Below are 17,415 nucleotides of genomic sequence, written 5' to 3'. Positions count from 1 at the left end.
GTGTAAGATTTCCAAAAAAGAGTATTCTACTCATGTGTGATATTGAGAACATATCTAAGACTGACCATTTTTAGATCATGGTAGATATGGGTTGCAGATAGTTTCTTTGTTTGCCTCCATGGAGCTGTTATGGGAGTGTAGTCTTTAAATATTTCTGTCTCTACATGAGTATAAAGTAAATTACCACTGCAGTACAATTTGTCAGAAAGTATGAGGAGTTTTTTGTTGCACTGGCACAAAGTCTGATAGCAACTGACTGAAACCGCAAGTAGAAGGATAATGCATATGTTTTTTGTTGCACTGGCACAAAGTCTGATAGCAACTGACTGAAACCGCAAGTAGAAGGATAATGCATCTATGTTTTGCAGCAATTTTGAATAACAGATAAAAGATAGAATTCTGCAAAAATGCATTTAAAGTAAGAAAATGAGTATTCTTGAACAAGATTTTCAGGTCATTGTGTCTCAGCATTTTTTTAACTTGAAAAGTGCAGTAATGTCCTCTGTGTCGTTGGAAGAAATAAATATATCTGTTTGAAAAGCGATCTTTATCATTTTTTGAAAATTATATTTGTTTTGTTAACCTGCAGCAAGTCGTTCTTGTACTTTGGAACCAAGGACAGGCTTCCAGTTCATTTATAACTCATTGTCTTAGAACTTATGTCTGTTTTCAGCTACAAGAAATTAAACATTGCATGATTTTTTTCATGCAGGAATCTAAACTTTCACAGGAAGAACATGAAATGAACTTCCTTCAGAGAAGAGTTTATTGTGTTAGCTGTTTTAGTCCCAAAATGTGTAATTAAACATGGTGTAACAGAAGTACATGTAGAGCTAGCCAACACCATGGCAAAGAGGGATAAATCCCAGATGACCTGACATTGGTTAGTTGGGTGGGCATCTGATGCACTGGCAGAGAATACGCATGCCCATGTAGAATAGTGCAATTTTGATGGTAGAGACTGAGGGAACTACTGCAAAGTGCTGTAGAGAGGGTAGGCCGAGCATCCTGTAGAGGTGCCTTATTGCTGATGCCCATTGCTTGACCTGCCCTCAGAATGCTTCTGGATACATGAAGGGTTAGGACTAAACAGAAATACCTATGGCAGCTGTATAACACATTCCTGGGACAACACAGTTGCCTCGTTGGCCCCAATCTTAATCCCAATAAATCTGCAGGAGTAGGTACATTCAGCAAATGAGGAGAGTTATCAGAGCTGCATAGGAAAAAAAAATACACATCTAAAGGCTCCCCACAACAAAAAGGATATCCAACTCTCAGGACATTTTATAAAGGTTTTTAGGGTGAATTGCAGAAATGTGTTTGGTTGTAATTCTTAGGAGAATTTTTGATTAGTCACTCAATCTAAAGTCTGTTGTAATGGCAGTCTCTACAGCTGTGCTTCCAACATTTTCAGATCTCTACATTAGACCTATGAATTTGTAATCATGACTGATTAGACCTGAAGGGTGTTTCCTCACCTTATAAGCTCCTGAACAGAACAAAATATTTTAATATCCAAAAGAAACTAGATGTAAAGGGCAGATGGTTGATGCGGTAAGTTATTGTACATTTCTAAAATGTCATAACTGTAGAAGGATTGCAGTTTATATAACATCGCTACTGCTCCCAAACACCATTAATCCACAATGCTGTTATGTGGCTGCTTTCTCACTCCCACTGGGGACATGTATTCTGGACTTCCACAGAGTGTAGATGATATTACTCCTGGCAGTATTCCTTCTTTGTGAAGGCCAAAATCTGTCAAGGCAATGTCAACCTGAGAATCCTGCAAAAATATTTTGAGGTTTCAGATCTCTGTTGCTAGTATTGGAAGAGGAAAGGTAGCTTAGCTTCTTTTGCTGCATAGAGCATGCGTGAGACTCTGAGAAAGAATGCTTTTTCCGAAAATGAAAATCAGCCCTCCACCATTGATATAGTACTGTATAAAGTGAAGCTTCCCTGCAGTTTGTTAGGAGTGTTGCACCCCTACCAGAGTTGAATTCTTCACATTCTTTAGTGCCACATTCTGTTCAGACATTACACGATTTTGGTCTTTCATGTTTTAAAATAGCCTTTTTCTGCAGTATTTTAACATCTCTTTTTCTTTTGTGTTTTAATTTGACAACTATAACCATTCCAAAACCTTTCGTTTCCAGTGACCTTTATGACATCAGAATCTTTTGGTTTGGTATTGAGGTTGGCTGATATCTTTTGATAGTTTGAATGTTCGATTTTTAAAACAGCAATAGTTTTAGCACATAGCCATAATCTTGCATTGAATTTGTCTCACCAAGTTGCACTTTCCTTTGCTTTATGAAAGGATCTTTCCAGTTATGTAGAATGTGTCATGGAGTCATAGAAGCACAAATTGTTTTCTGTCTTGAAGCATTAGCATACTAACGTTGTATCATAGTCCTGAGTACCTTGCATTCAGTTGGATTGGAGTTCTAATCCATTCACATGTCATGTCTGACTAGACATTGCTTCACTTTAATGAGATTGTATATGTACTGCTGCTGAAAGAAGGAATACTCTTTCATTTTATTCCTGTTTGGGGGAATATTGCACTTGTATAGAAAGAAATAACTATACCCGCGGTGGTGGTACTGCGGTAGCATTGTCGCCTCACAGTCAGTCGCTGTCCGGTTCGATTCTCAGCTAGAGCGTCTTCTGCGTGGAGACATGCGTGAATGGGCGTACCTTCGTTGAAGGTTGTGTGTCAGGGCTGGTAACTCGGCACATAAAAATCAACTACCAATCATTAGCGGACCGGAGTTCCGCTGTGGCGACCCCTAACCGGGAAAAGCCGAAAGACACAACAACAACATAGAAAGAAATAACTATACAGGAATTGTTTTGCACAATTCTAGTTCCTTAAAGTTGTATTTTGCAAATTTGCAAAAGAACATAAAATAATCCTTGACTTTTTTAAGGGCATTGTTTTTTTAACAATATTGTTATAGGGAAAGAGAGATTGGGACAACCATTCATTCATACCCCTATAGTTATTTTAGCCACAGTGACAAGAAGTATGTATTATAAGGACTGTTCTTGCAGATTCAATTCATTTTTCACACCAATAAAATTTAACTGAATGTTCTTAATGAAGTCAAGTCATGCCCCAGTGATTATTTCCTTTATTGTACCCCCTAGTAATGTGATGCAGAGTTTATCAGGGAAATGTAATACAGCATGAAAGTAAAGTGTTATGTATACAAGATAAAATGTAAGTTATCCAGTCAGAATGATAAATAAGGTATCTCTAATTTAATACCAGGAGCCAGATTACAAAACACTTGCTGTCAGTTTAAGTGACTTACTCTGGTGTAAGCCTCCCTTGGATGTTCTTCGTGTTTCACAGTTGCAGTCATTACATTTGGGTAATCTGCTGGCAGGTTGCCCTCAGTTGGCCTGATTAACAAAGTCTTGGGTCCTGCGTTGGTTGCTACCCCTTCTTCCATGACATCAGGTTGTCAGGGGTATAAAACATGCAGCCGACGCCATTACATCATTCTTTCTTGCTGCGTGGTGCCCGAAGCAGAAGCTGTTCGCAAGTGCCAGTCGGCCAACTTCTGAAATTTTTGTTTTCGAGTTTCAGAACCGAAGTTTTCAACTAAAAAGCTAAGTATCCTGTTGGGGAAACCTTTTCTTGCTCCTTACCGATGTCAGTAAAAGTCAATAATTGCATTACTTGTGGGAAGCAAATACCTCATAAGGATTTTCATTTGTACTGTATTCCTTGCCTAGGCCCTGACCACAACATACCTTGCTGTCGGTTTCGTGCTAAATTTAATCAACACTATTAAACGTTGGTACATTTTTGCTTCTAAATGTTTTGGCTCACGCTTTAATTATCCAGAAATGTCGTCGGTTATCAATCTGACTACAAGAATACCTAAAAAAAACGCAAAGAAAAAGACAGAAACAGGCCGTCAAGGTCCAAAACTGACGACACTTCTCCTAAGCTAGTCGCCGGTACTCAGTGAGGCACTTTCGCAGCCCCTGATACCCGCTACTTCTGATTCACAGGCCTCTACTGAGACCCATTCAGAGTCCGGTATGCCGCGAGATGCTTCAGTTATGGAACCCGCGGATGTCTCTACCTTAGATGGGTCCGGAGCCGCTGTACAGGCACCGGCTTCTGAGGGTGTTTTCAGGCCTACAGATTTGTATATTAGACCGACGCCATCTTCAAAACTAAGGCCAAAATCTAAATCTATGTCTAAAAAACGATGCCTGGGCCACATGTGCAGGCCCCTATGCTAAAAAACAAATGATCAAAATGGCTGAAGATTTAATTACTCTGATCAGGGGTAGCCCCCCCCCCTTCTAAGAGGCCTAGGCAAGACATTGATTATGAATCTTCTGAACAGGATTCTATTTCTTCTGACTCTTCTAATGAACAGGATTTGTCTATACCTACTTATAAGGACTCTGATGCAGAAGATTCCATTCCTTCTGCTTCGCCCCCTGAGGATTTTTCTTTTGGGGAAACTTTACATACATTAAGGGAACATTTCCACTGGGAAAGTCAGGATTTCTCTGAATCTAAAAAGAGACTTGGGGATTTTCTTCTTCCTCAGCATAGGCCTTTGGCTATACCTCCTGTTCTAGACATTGTTGATGATTTTTCAGAATCTAGTATGGCTCCTGATTCTCTGCCTCCGGCTCCTTGTAAGTCAGACAGATACTACAGGGTCCCTGACTCCCACAAATTCTTTTTCAGAAATCCTATTGCAGATCCTTAAACCATTTCTCAGGGTCCCAAGGGCATTAAGGCTTCTACTGCTAAAAATCCTACCCCTTCTGATAGAGATTCCAGGGTGCTGGATAGATGGGGTAAGAAGGTTTACACTTCTGCAACCTTGGCAATCAGGGCTTTAAAATGTCAATTTCATATGCTTAAATATCAACAGCATATCATGGGACTGCTTAAACAGAAAATGATAATTTCTAACTGTGTGGAAAATAAAGATGTACAGGATTTATTGCATTTAGCTGAACAAGTTGGAAAACATACTTTGCAATGTGGTTTTGATTCGTTGGAGGCCTCTTGCAGGGCTGCTGTAACTGGGTCTGTGCTAAGAAGGCATGCTTGGCTCAAAGAGCAAACTCTGCCTGATCATGTTAAGCAAAATTGTTGGATGCTCCTTTACAACTGGACCGTCCTTTGGTAATAAGGCTGAAGACGTTTTAAAAAAGATGGAAGATAAAGCTAAATCTATGCAAACTGTGAAAGATTTCTTACAAGTGCAACCTCCAAGATTTAGTAGGCACTGGCCTACTAAGAACTGGTCCTTTCCAGTTCCTTCAAGAGCCAGTCAAGTCAAACCCAGACATTCCAAAGGCTCCAGGTTTTAGTCACAAGGGACTTTTAGAACAAAACAATGGGGTGCCTCCTCCTCCAAATCTGGAAACAACAAGACACCTCCATATATGGTAAGCAGTCTCAATGACTTCTCTCTACACTTACCAAGCACTTACCTTTTAGCCACCCCTTTTGGGGGGGGGAGCTGACACTTCATGCAAGAAACTGGCAACTTATAACCCAGGACAAATGGGTTTTAAATGTAGTATCCCTGGGATACAGATTTCATTTCCACATGTTGCCAATCCCAAACGGATGGCCAGACCTGCCCCCAAATCAGTGGGCAGAGGCCCAGAAACAAGTACTGTCCCTCATGAACATGGGGGCTAGTCAACCAGTGCCAGAAGAGGAAAAGGGACAAGGTTTCTATTCAAGACTTTTCCTGGTACCCAGAAAAGACAGATCATGGCGTCCAATTCTATATCTACTCTAAACACATTTCTGGACATTCCAAAATTCAAGATGCTGACTCTTCAACAGTTACTTCCTATGCTAGGCAAAGATGCTTGGTTGGTAACTCTAGACTTAAAAGAGGCTTACCTGCATATCCCAATCAGGGAATCTTGCAGAAGATACCTCCGCTTCAAAGTAGGCTACTTGCATTACCAGTTCTCTGCACTGCCCTTTGGCTTATCTACTGCGCCCAGGGTCTTCACAAAGTGCCTGGCTCCAGTAATTGCATTTTGCAGGCAAAGAAATATTCAAATATATCCATACTTGGACGATTGTCTAATTAAGGCAGAAAACAGGGACATACTTTTAAAACATTTGACATTTATAAAAAGGGTTCTAACTTGTCTAGGGTACACTATAAACGAAAAAAAATCACAACTGGTACCCTCTCAAAAAATTACATTCCTGGGTGCAAGCTTGAATACAACTGCCCAGATGGCTTACCTTACGCCAGAAAAGCAAATTCATTTGGTAACTTACTTCAGACAGGTGGCCACAAAAACCCTGCTATCTGCAAGACAAATTCTGCAAGCTTTAGGGTTCATGGCCTCCTGCATTCTTCTAATTCCATATGCAAGACTGCATATGAGGAAACTTCAGTGGTACTTAAAAAGTTTATGGAGTCAACATTGTCACAGCCTGGAAACAATGATTCCTATCATACCTTGCCTGCAACTAGAGTTCCTATGGTGGACAAAGGCCTGCCACCAAAACAAGGGACTGCCATTCACTCCACCCCCTGCCGCCCAAACCCTAACTACAGATGCATCAGACTATGCTTTGGGGGCTCATCTGGCAGGGAAGTGTATTCAAGGCAAATGGAGTCCAAATCAAATGCACCTTCATATCAGTCAAAAAGGAATGCTAGCTATACAGAATGCACTGACAGCCTTCAAGGACTACCTTCATCCAAGACAATTAATGATAAAGACAGACAACACCACAATTATGTGGTACATAAACAAGCAGGGGGGTACACACTGCTACCCCCTCTGCAGACTAGCCATGGCATTGTGGAACACTGCCTTGACCTGTCAAATACAACTACAAGCTCAATTCCTGCCAGGAAAGCTGAATACTCTGGCAGACGAAGTAAGCAGAATTTTCATGGACTCACATGAATGGAAAATGGAACCACGGATTTTCAACATGCTGACACGCAAATGGGGGCATGCAGACACAGATCTTTTTGTCTCACCCCAGAACAAATTCTGCACAAGAAATCATCACAAAAAAGCCTGGAAGGTGGATGCTCTATCTTTCAGCTGGAAAAACCTATCATTCGGTGCCTTTCCCCCTCTACCTCTGCTCTCCAATGTTCTACTACAAGTCAAACAAGACAAACCAAGAATGATTTTGATTGCTCCAGACTGGCCTCACCAACACTGGTACCCACTCCTGCGCAATTTGTCACACCTTCCACCGTGGCACCTGCCTCAGACACCTTACTTACTGTCTCAGCAGAGCAACCAAATTCTGCACACTCAGCTCCAAACTTTGAATCTTGCAGCGTGGCTAATCACCTAAATTCACCCTTGGCATCCCTCAGCAAACCTGTGATGGATGTCATTTTGGAGGCAAGAAGGCCTAGTACTAGAAAATCTTATGCTGGCAAATGGAAAAGATGCTGTGCCTCTGCCCACTGATTTGGGGGCAGGTCTGGCCATCCGTTTGGGATTGGCAACATATGGAAATGAAATCTGTATCCCAGGGATACTATATTTAAAACCCATTTGTCCTGGGTTATAAGTTGCCAGTTTCTTGCATGAAGTGCCAGTTTCCCCCCCAAAGGGGCGGCTAAAAGGGATAAGCACAGCAGTGCCCAATATTCCTCAGATTTTACAATACTTAACTGAGATGCTTCACAAGGGCCTGTTCTTTTCTTCCATAAAAATCCATGCCTCAGCCATTTCAGCTCATTACAACACAGAACCTCCCCTCTTCTCTCATCCTCTGCTAAAGCAGTATCTCAGAGGGGCAAAAAACTCAAGACCATCCAGGAGAGCTCCAACCTCTGCCTGGGATCTCAATTTTGTATTGGAAAAACTCGCTCTCCCTCCTTTTAAGCCAGCTGCTACTGAAGACTTAAAATTTCTCTCCTGGAAAACAGCTTTCCTTTTAGCAGTCACTTCAGCTAGAAGGATTTCCGAATTAGAGCCTCTTATGGCAGTGGAGCCTTTCTTCATTTTTCATGCGGACAGAGTGTCTCTCAGGACCAATCCATCCTTCATGCCTAAGGTTGTATCCAGTGTGGCTTTTAACCTTGAACAACTAAAAGAACTTGTTAGATGTACTAATAACCCTCCTGATGGTCTCCCAAGTATCTTTTTGGTCCTAATTCAGGTATTTCCTTATTTAATAGTTCCTGTTACTTGGAACTCTGGCACAATGCAGCAAATTTTGCAGTCAGTCTGTACAAGTTTACTTGACCAATTGCTGAGTAAACTGTAAGACCCTGTGAGAATTCTTCCTTCCATGTCCAAATAAACAGCATACATTTATTTGAGTGTGTGATCTGAGAAGGTAAAAGTTACCCCACAGCTACCCCTAGAGTGAGATATACCAAAATATTTTGTTTGGCTGGAAAAGCAAACATTCATACTAAGCACAGTATGAAAATAAAAATCTTGCTTTTCCCTCTCCCTGTGTCTGTCAGCTGCCACAGTTCATCTCCTCATTCACAGGTCTACCAGACTTGCCTTAGCCACCCTATGGGCTCAACCCCACCCATGTCTGGCCTCAGTGAGCATATCGAGGACTCTGCAGTATCATACTTCTGCTGCTGAGGAGTGTGCCTTAGTCTCCCAACATCCTTCACCATTCTTGCAAGCTGTGTAATTGCTGCCTTCAGGAGGTGCATGCCTGCTTCTGCTAATGTGTAACTGCACATCTAAGCGATATACCAGCTTGCAGCATGGAGCTCACCAGGCTCTTACTGTTGCTGTTGCAGTGAGTCTGGGCTGCCTCCATTTCTTCTAGGATGGAAGAACCAACATTGGCCACTCACTGCCATCCTCCTATTGCATGGGACCTACAGAGTCTGTGCCAGTAGTTGAACAGGGGCTATATAAATTGCAGTAAGGGCTTTATCCCTCTGTGCATTTGCAAAAATAAATGTCATTATAAAGCAGAGCATATTAGAGAGACCAGATGGCTTAATGGTTAAGTCTTCGCCTCCCATGCACAAGGTACAAGGTTCGATCCTGACCTCCGACCAATGCCTGTTTGGAGTTTGCATGTTCTCCCTGTGTCTCCGTGGGGGTTCTCCCGTGTCTGAAAAACATGCTGAATGTTTTCCATCTCAAACACACCAATGAATGGAGCTGTGGGCAGCACCATAGACTCTACATGGTGCCCTATAGGGAGATGAGTTGAAGAGACCAACTGCTTTGGACATCTACTGTGGTGCACAGTATCCCCAAGATAGGAGAACACAGATCGCAGACTGTGCTCTGTGGCAGGGCTATAGCCACTTGATGTTGTAAAATATGGTGTGATTCGGTAATGTTGACTAATGTCGCCAAAAAAAAAAATGGGCATGGGTAGTTACCAGTGATAAGTGGGTTGAGGACCTGGCCTGCCCTGACCCATGCCATGGACCCTTGCTAATGGTGGGAGGGGTATATGTGCCCCTGTTGACCAGTTTGTGCCCACCATAAAGCCCAGCAGCCCTGAATCAATAATCTGCTGGCCGACCAGTGTTTAGTTGCCCAGCCAGAGTTACCTGGGATAGCTCTGTTGAGTGAAAGGTGGATGTAAAACCAACATGCCAAACATGAACTGAGAATTGCTATGCTTATTGTGGGTTTACTGACAGGCTGCAGCTTAGAAGTTGTTGACATGATGTTGCGGAGGAGGCTGGACATCCTATGTATCCAAGAGATGAGATGGTAGGGCATTGCAGCAAAGCCAATTGGGTTGGGATCCAGACTCTGCTACTCAGGTGGGTGACAGGCTAGAAATGGTGTAGGCATTGTGATGAGAGAGAGGCTTCAGTAGGCAGTGTGGGATATCATCAGAATTAATGACAGACGCATGGCAGTCAGACTCCAGTGTAATGATAGGGCAGTATTCATAATCTTAGCCTATGCCCCACAGCAGGGTTGTGATAGTGAGAAAAAGAGTGCATTCAGACAGCAGTTGCAGGACCTACTAGGAAAAAGCAGGACAACATGAATTGTTGTTGATAATGGGGGACTTGAATGCACATACTGGGACAGACAGAATAGGATATGAGGACTGCCTGGGTCCATATGGGTGGGGCAACAGGAATAAAGAAGGAGAAGCCATTCTAGAATTCTGTCTGGCAAATGGCTTGATAGTAGCCAGCTCATGGTTCCGAAAGAGAGAGAGTCACAAGATCACATACAAGAGTAGCCACCATGCAACTCAGATAGACTTCCTCCTAGTAAGGAAAAGGCACTTGGGGTCGAATCCATGATTGCAAAGTCATCCCCAGTGAAACCATTAGTTGCCACAATCAGCTGCAAGCAGTGGTCAGAGAAGGCTCTAAGGTCAACAGAGACCAGGCTGAAGACCTGTAAATTGACTGGAGAGAAAGTACAACAGTTCAAAGAATTTCTCAGGACTCTAGCACCCCAAGAAGAGGAGGAAATAGGTGGAGTTGAAGACGAATGGCAGCGCCTAAAAACAGCGTGTTAGGACTACAGAACAGATATGTGGCCGAGCCAGGTATGTAAATAAGGTACATAAGGAAAGCTGGTTGTGGAATGCAGAAGTCCAGAAAGTCATCAAAAGAAAGGAGTGCAGGAAGAAGTGGGAGACAGAAAAGACTGACCAGGCTAGGAAGGACTACTGGTTGGCTAACAAAGAAGCTAGGAAAGAAGTTGCAATAGCAAAGAATAGGGCATCAGAGGCACTCTATCAGCTTCTGGAAAGTGACTCAGCAAAGAGCACAAAGAAACTATATCAGGTTGCAAGGCAAAGACAGAAAGATAAAGAAGATAGTCGGACACCCTTCATAAGGGATGCCAGCAACAACCTGCTCACCAGTCCAGAGGGCATCAAAGGCAGATGGAAGGAGTATTTCCAGCAGCTTCTGAATGAAGAAAACCCCACAGAAGCTGTACTGCCCCAGAAACAGCCTATGATGAGAGAAGAAGAGGAGCAGTAAGAACAACACTAAGGAAGATGAAGTCCGGGAAAGCAGTAGGCTCAGATGAAGTCACAGCGGCTATGATAAAGATGCCAGGTGAGATACGGTAGAAATGGCTCCTGAGGGTAATAGCAGTGTGGAGAGAAAGGCGTATCCAGATGACTGGAAAATAAGCATACTAGTGCCAGTGTACAAGAACAAAGGGGACATCCACAATTGTGGGCAGTACAGAGGCATCAAACTCCTATCACATTGCATGAAAGTTCTGGAGAGGGTGATTGATAAATGGATACACAGAGTAGTAGGGTGTAAGATGGGAGATGAGCAGTTCGGATTCAGATCAGGATGCATCACAACTGACCCGATGTTTGCATTGAGACAGATACTTGAGAAGAAGCTAGAGATGAGGAGAGAGTCCAACTGGGCATTCCTAGACTTGGAGAAAGCATATCACAAGGTCCCAAGAAAGCTGATCTGGCCAGTACTACAGTGGTTTGAAGTCCCAGAAACATTGGTAGAATTAGTGCAGGCTATGTACAAGGACCCAGTGACTCAAGTGCGAACAGTGTTTGGCCTCACAGAGGGGTTCCCAGTATGAGTGGGTGTACACCAGGGTTCAGTTCTGAGCCCACTGCTGTTCATACTGGTGATGGACTACATTAGCAAACAGGTTGGAGTGGACAGATCAACAGAGCTACTGTATGAAGATGATGTAGCAGTACAGGCAGACTGAGCTAGAACTTCAGCAAATGATAGGAGAATGGAAAGCAAATCTGAAGGCACATTGGATGAAACTAAGCACAGATAAGACTGGTTATGCTAGCAAATTGGGGAAATCAGAAGAAGCTGAGAGTAGAGGTAGAAGGTAAGATAGTGGAACAGGTAAACAGCTTCAAGTATCTGGGAGGGGTGGTTTCGGAGAAGGGTAGTCCGATTGAAGAGGTCAAAGCTAGAATCAGAGGGGCTGCCTGCAGCCAACTGGCATTGAGTCTCAGGTGTAGTCTATGATAGAATGCCAAAGAAGCTGAAAAGTAAGGTGCAGAAGACAGTGGTGCGACCAGTACTACTGTATGGTACAGAAACCTGGGCAATAAAGGCAGAACAGTTGAAAAAGCTAGAGGTGATGGAAATTAAGTGCCTGAGAAAGGTGGTAGGATGCACACTGTGGGACAGATGAAGAAATGAGGACATAAGAGCAGAAGCCAAAGTAGCTCCAGTTGCAGAAAAGATCATCAAAGAGAAAAAGATTATGGTGGTTTGGGCACATGTGTAGAAAAACAGAAGACTATCTGGTGAGGAAGGTTTGGGACAGACGGGAAGAAGGTATGAGGAAGCGAGGAAGTCCAGCAAATAGGTGGATGGATTGTGTGAAAGGTGATCTGCGACAGTCAGGCATGAATGTTGAAGAAGGCAGGGGTGTGGCACTGAATCGAGAGAATTGGCAACATTTAACACGATACCCTGACCCCATGTAGAGAAAATGAGGCTGATGACGATGATGATAAAGCACAGCATACTCAAAAGAGAAGATTAACGCAATGATTCCTTAAAGGACCAGTACGGGTAAATTATGAAAAAACGTGTATTTTTTATCTTGCCGTGAATTACTGAACCTCCCAAAGCTGCCTGCAGCAAGATAAGTACTCATTCCTAATTTTATTTTATTTTTTTAGTCTTTGTCTGCACTTATGAGGGCAGACATACTGATTCCTTTGCAATACTAAATCTGTCCCATAATGCACTGTGAGAGTAAAGATTGTGATAAAAAGTAGCCGTGCTATTTGTTCTCATTCACTTAGAATGGAATACCTGAGAAAAACTGCCAAGTTTGAGAGTCTGCAGATCATGTATCATTGATCTGCACTGAGTTTGGCAAAATTGAAGTGTATTAACCCACCTCCGAGTTCGTGCAGGAATGGGCGTGCCCGCCGTGATTGACATGCCAGAGGGCGGGTATTATCAACGGCAATGTGCCGTGATTGACACGTTTCTCTGCTTGACGTGAAGATGTCATATTTTCTTTAGTCTTAGAAATAGTTTGGCAGAAAGTTAAACAATGTATATAGTGTAAACTTCTGTTTTATTTTAGTGTGCATTATTAATTGCAATCTCGGTTTATGAAAATATCTTTGCAGTTTACTCACACTTGCCTGCTACTACTTATGCTGGCACATGCTTTTTGTGCATGTCAGTTTGGAGAAATGGGAGAAGATGGGCTTTCCATTTTCTCCCGTGTTGGAGGATTGTAATGTAATCGATACCCCTTGCCCCTAATTTTGTACAGGATCGGCCGTTACTTTTGTGATCGACATGTGTTAATTTCTTGACTGACAGTGTGCGCAGATAGGCTGTCTTGATAACAAATACTTGTTACACAGTAGAACAAGAGTACCAAACAGCCATGTAGAGTATTGCAAATTAGCCTGCTTTATTAAAGTAAATCAAGTATATGTTGTTTTATTTATTTCCCGTAGTTCTATGGGGTTCAATGAGTAAATAAAATATGTATGGATTTATTCATTTTCCGTTTTGCTAATCTGTTTGTAGGCCTATATTACCTAGTGTTTTGGTGGCATCTTTCAGTCAAACCGTGGGCGGTGCAGTCAAAATGGTTGCAGGCGGGGTTTGTGCGGGGCTTGCTACTGCGCATCTGGTGGGTTAATACACTTCAGTTTCGCCCTGAGTTTTACAAATGTTCTTAACTGATGTATTACACATTCTCTGAAAGAAGTTTTCAAAAGTGTCAACAAATTACTGAGATAAAATACACTTTTTACAAGGAGCAGTTTTGCAAGTTTCAGTTCCTGGTCAAGTTACTCCTCCCATCTCCCCTTCTTCAATGAGCTGGAGTCTCACATTTCTAGCTTGACTAGAATCGGCTAATTAGCCAGCTTTGCATGACACTAGACATCCAACAAATCACAGCCTGGTGTGCCACTAAAACTGTTCCGTCATATGTCTCTTCACTTCTGAATAGCATTTTCCAGGAATTATTTCTAAAAAAAAAAAGCAAATTCTTCAATCTAGAGTTTAGGCCAATGTGCACAGTAGCATATTCGATTTGAATTGCATTTTGGCTGCTGACATGGTCTTTGTCAGAATAGAGCAAGCTCTAGGAAGATTGTATGGGGTTGTACAAGATGCACTACAGATGGACAGTCATTTGTTTTTTTTTTTATTAGACTGTAGGTAACAGAGAGTTGGGAGAATGCGAGTTGATGAGGTAGTTCTAGCCACTAGAGGTCTCTGAAACAAAACAGTGATGTGATCTCTTAGAGGTTGGCTGCAAATTTTGTGAACTTGTTGTAGCACTGCTTGAGTACAGTATCAACAATGCATCTGCCTACTGCGGGAGTAGAACCCACAGTCTTCTGCATCAAAAGCAAGTACACTACCTGTTGTGCTATTAACAATGTAGTTTTGCTTAGAGGAAAGAGTAAGTGCTAGGAAGGTATTGGCAATGTGACATCTTGCAGTGTTAGACAGGGTTTTGCCCTATAGAGAGTGCTTAGTTTTTGGTGTGTTTTTTCATTGTTTGATGAATGTGGCATTCAAACTTTAGGGCTTTGTCTATGTAAACTGCTAGAAGTTTACTCCTGCTATGTGTCCAAACTGTGGAATGCTATTCCACAAAATTAAAAATAGACTACCCTGCTACAAATCAGAGCTCAAACAATATGTAAAGCAATACTGGACATGTTCTTGTTAATCTCCGGGCTGACCATTTTCTCCATGACCTCACACCCTTCCCTAATCTTCTCACAGCTTTCCACCTCCTTGACCAGGATAACCCCTACTTTTTTTATAACCTCTGTGACATTTATTCTTGTCACTTCATGCTTTGAATGGCACCTACTTACTCTCATTCGCTCTTTCTATGGCCTAATATATTTGCCCCTTGAATCAGCAACTTAAATCCTCTTTCAGTCTCCTTCACCTTACCTACACTTTCTCTCTAGCACTTTTTGACAATTCCCATCACTTTATTTTCTGTATGCAACTTCTGCAGCCCTTTCACCAATCTCTTCTCAGTACTCAAACATGTATTTGTCTTAATTACATCAATAGTTTTATCTATCATTCAGTGTCTTTCTTATTCTAAAGATCCTAACTGCTTGTATAAAATATATTACAGGAAACTACTATCCCAGTCGTGTATTGTACGTGTCTGGCCTTTATCAGTGTGTATGCAACCCATTCTGTCAACCCTGTATCTTATTTTATCTCATGAATGTAATTCTTTATTCGGTGTAGCTGTACTGAAAACAATATTGTTCTTAAAAAATGAAAACTGTTAATAAATATTGTATAATGGAGCTTTTCTCTCCAGGCCTCTTGAAGATATGTTACAACCAGTCGGACTTTCCAGATCAACAAAGATGATCAATACGTAAATAAATATTTATTTTTGCTGGTATTAGAGGATTTAATTTTTTGGTTCTTTTTGTTCTAAGAGTGAGAGCATGGAGTGAATACATTTAATTTTGTTTTGCTGAGATTCAGAGCTAGTTGGCTTTGATTTATCCAGGATTCGATGGACTGAAAGGCTGACATTTGAAAAATGTTGATAGTGGAGTATGTTAGTGCAGTTATCTGTGTATTGCTTTAGTGCGGCATGCTTGAATGCTGGGTGCATATGATTTGTAAATATATTGAATAGTGTCCGTGTGCAACTCCTACTGTCACTGGTAGGTTAGTGGAGTATGTGTCTTGTCATAGAGAGAGTGTAACTTCTATGTAGGTGGCCTTAGTTGCAGGCCTGAATGTGGCAAAAAAGTGGGAAATGTTATAACTTATAAAAGATGATCATTTTAAAGTTGAGAAAAGGGAAAGCAGCCGTGCATGTGCTAGGAGGTAGGTATAACTTTGCAGGAGAGTATAGTAACCGAGGAGGGAATACAACATGGAAAAGGAGAGTATAGTAACCGAGGAGGTAATACAACATGGAAAAGGCAGAGATGTCTGCTACTAGTGCTGATAGTCAAAATGGGCTTCACTGTGACAAAAGTAATTGAACTTGAAATTTCAGAAATGTAATTATCTAAATCAAACTGAAGAACTGACTGTATGTGTGCTCCTTGAGCAAGATGTTTTCTGCATCGTTCTTATCTCACCTTGTTTGTTGCATATCAGAGTCGCACTTTCTTTGAGCAAGTGTGGAAAAAGGTATTACTAGTCCAAGGTCACCTTATCTGTTAATAAGAATAACATAGTACAGTTGGGAAAACTGCACTAACCTACTTTTTGAAAGCCATTTTGAACTTAAAACATTTGAAAGCTCCCTCCTTGTAATTCTTTATTCCAGCACTTACTTGAATCTAAGCAGTGCAATATAGCGTGAAAATACAGAGAATGTGACAGGATGAATTGATGTTCAAAACCATGAAAAATTGGCAGGAAGAAAGAAAATAATCTGAAGGACCAGGACCCAAGGCTAAGGACTGATACTAGGGGAGAATAGCTAACCAAGAAGAGGAGCGATGTGGCGATCCCAATTTATATGTGTAATATATATGCACATAACCACATATATACACATGCATGCATATGCAAAACAGTAAAGGTTTGATTTGAAAGTAAGTTTGCCTTAGAAAATCTGTTATGAAAATAAGATAGTTCAGTGCTTGCGTATCGATATTTAGTATTAATGGCAGAAGGAGAGTTTTGTGATACTGAAGACAAATAAGAAAACCTTAAAGAAAAGGGTAATATTGGGGAAAGACACTAATGTAGATGACTGATAGTGCTATTTTTTCCAAGTTAAAAAGAGAAAATAAGCACAGAAAGTGATACGTGTAGTAGTCATAGGTCCATCTTATCAGGGCTATTCATAAATCTACCTTGTTATTACCATTAATTTGTAATTTTATTGCAGAATATTGGATCTTCTATTTGTCAGGATAGAGTAGCTGCATGTAAACTGTGAGTGTTTGTCGCCATCTTGTGGTAATTTGCCAAAATTAAGGTATTAGGAAGGCCTTTAAAATTCATTCATTCTCTAATGACCCATTTAATCCAGTCAGGATTTTGGGGATTTTTAAAATGAGTCTCCATGTTGTTTGAATTTGTGTTAATGTACAGAGAGGGCTAAGGTAAGGTGTCCCTTTTATACTGAATCCAATATTAATGGAGATGGGGAGAACAGGACTGTAAAAGTGAATACTGGTTCAGATTTATATATAACCGTTCTTCCTAACTGTCCAGATTTCTTCTTCATATTTTTGGTCAGTTCCTCATAATATTCATGATTTTCTGGTAAATCAGTGAGGACTGAAGCCATCAAATAATGATACACATTTGAGTTTTGGACTTTATATCCTTCTGAAAATGCACACTAATACAATACCTGTTATTTTAACAACATTCTAAGTTTCTACGAATAATGTTTAAAATCTGTCCCTATTTTTGGGCCTTTGTCCCCCCTTAATGTTAGGCTTTATCCAGATTTCTTGCACTAAGAGGTTGAGAGGTACGT

General features: G+C 41.4%; 1 protein-coding gene across 5 annotated transcripts in view; it reads left to right on the top strand.

Moving 5' to 3' along the window:
* The window catches only part of CARMIL1 (capping protein regulator and myosin 1 linker 1), a 4,434,936-nt gene that overhangs the window by 4,269,482 nt on the left and 148,039 nt on the right, over positions 1-17,415 (top strand). The gene's annotated exons all lie outside the window — the stretch shown is intronic.

This window comes from Protopterus annectens, chromosome 3.part1, assembly GCF_019279795.1.
Source record: "Protopterus annectens isolate FY-2018-M chromosome 3.part1, PAN1.0, whole genome shotgun sequence".
In the NCBI taxonomy this organism is placed as follows: Eukaryota; Metazoa; Chordata; order Ceratodontiformes; family Protopteridae; genus Protopterus; species Protopterus annectens.
Note: the sequence above shows the minus strand (reverse complement) of the source record. Positions and strands in the feature narration are given on the sequence as shown.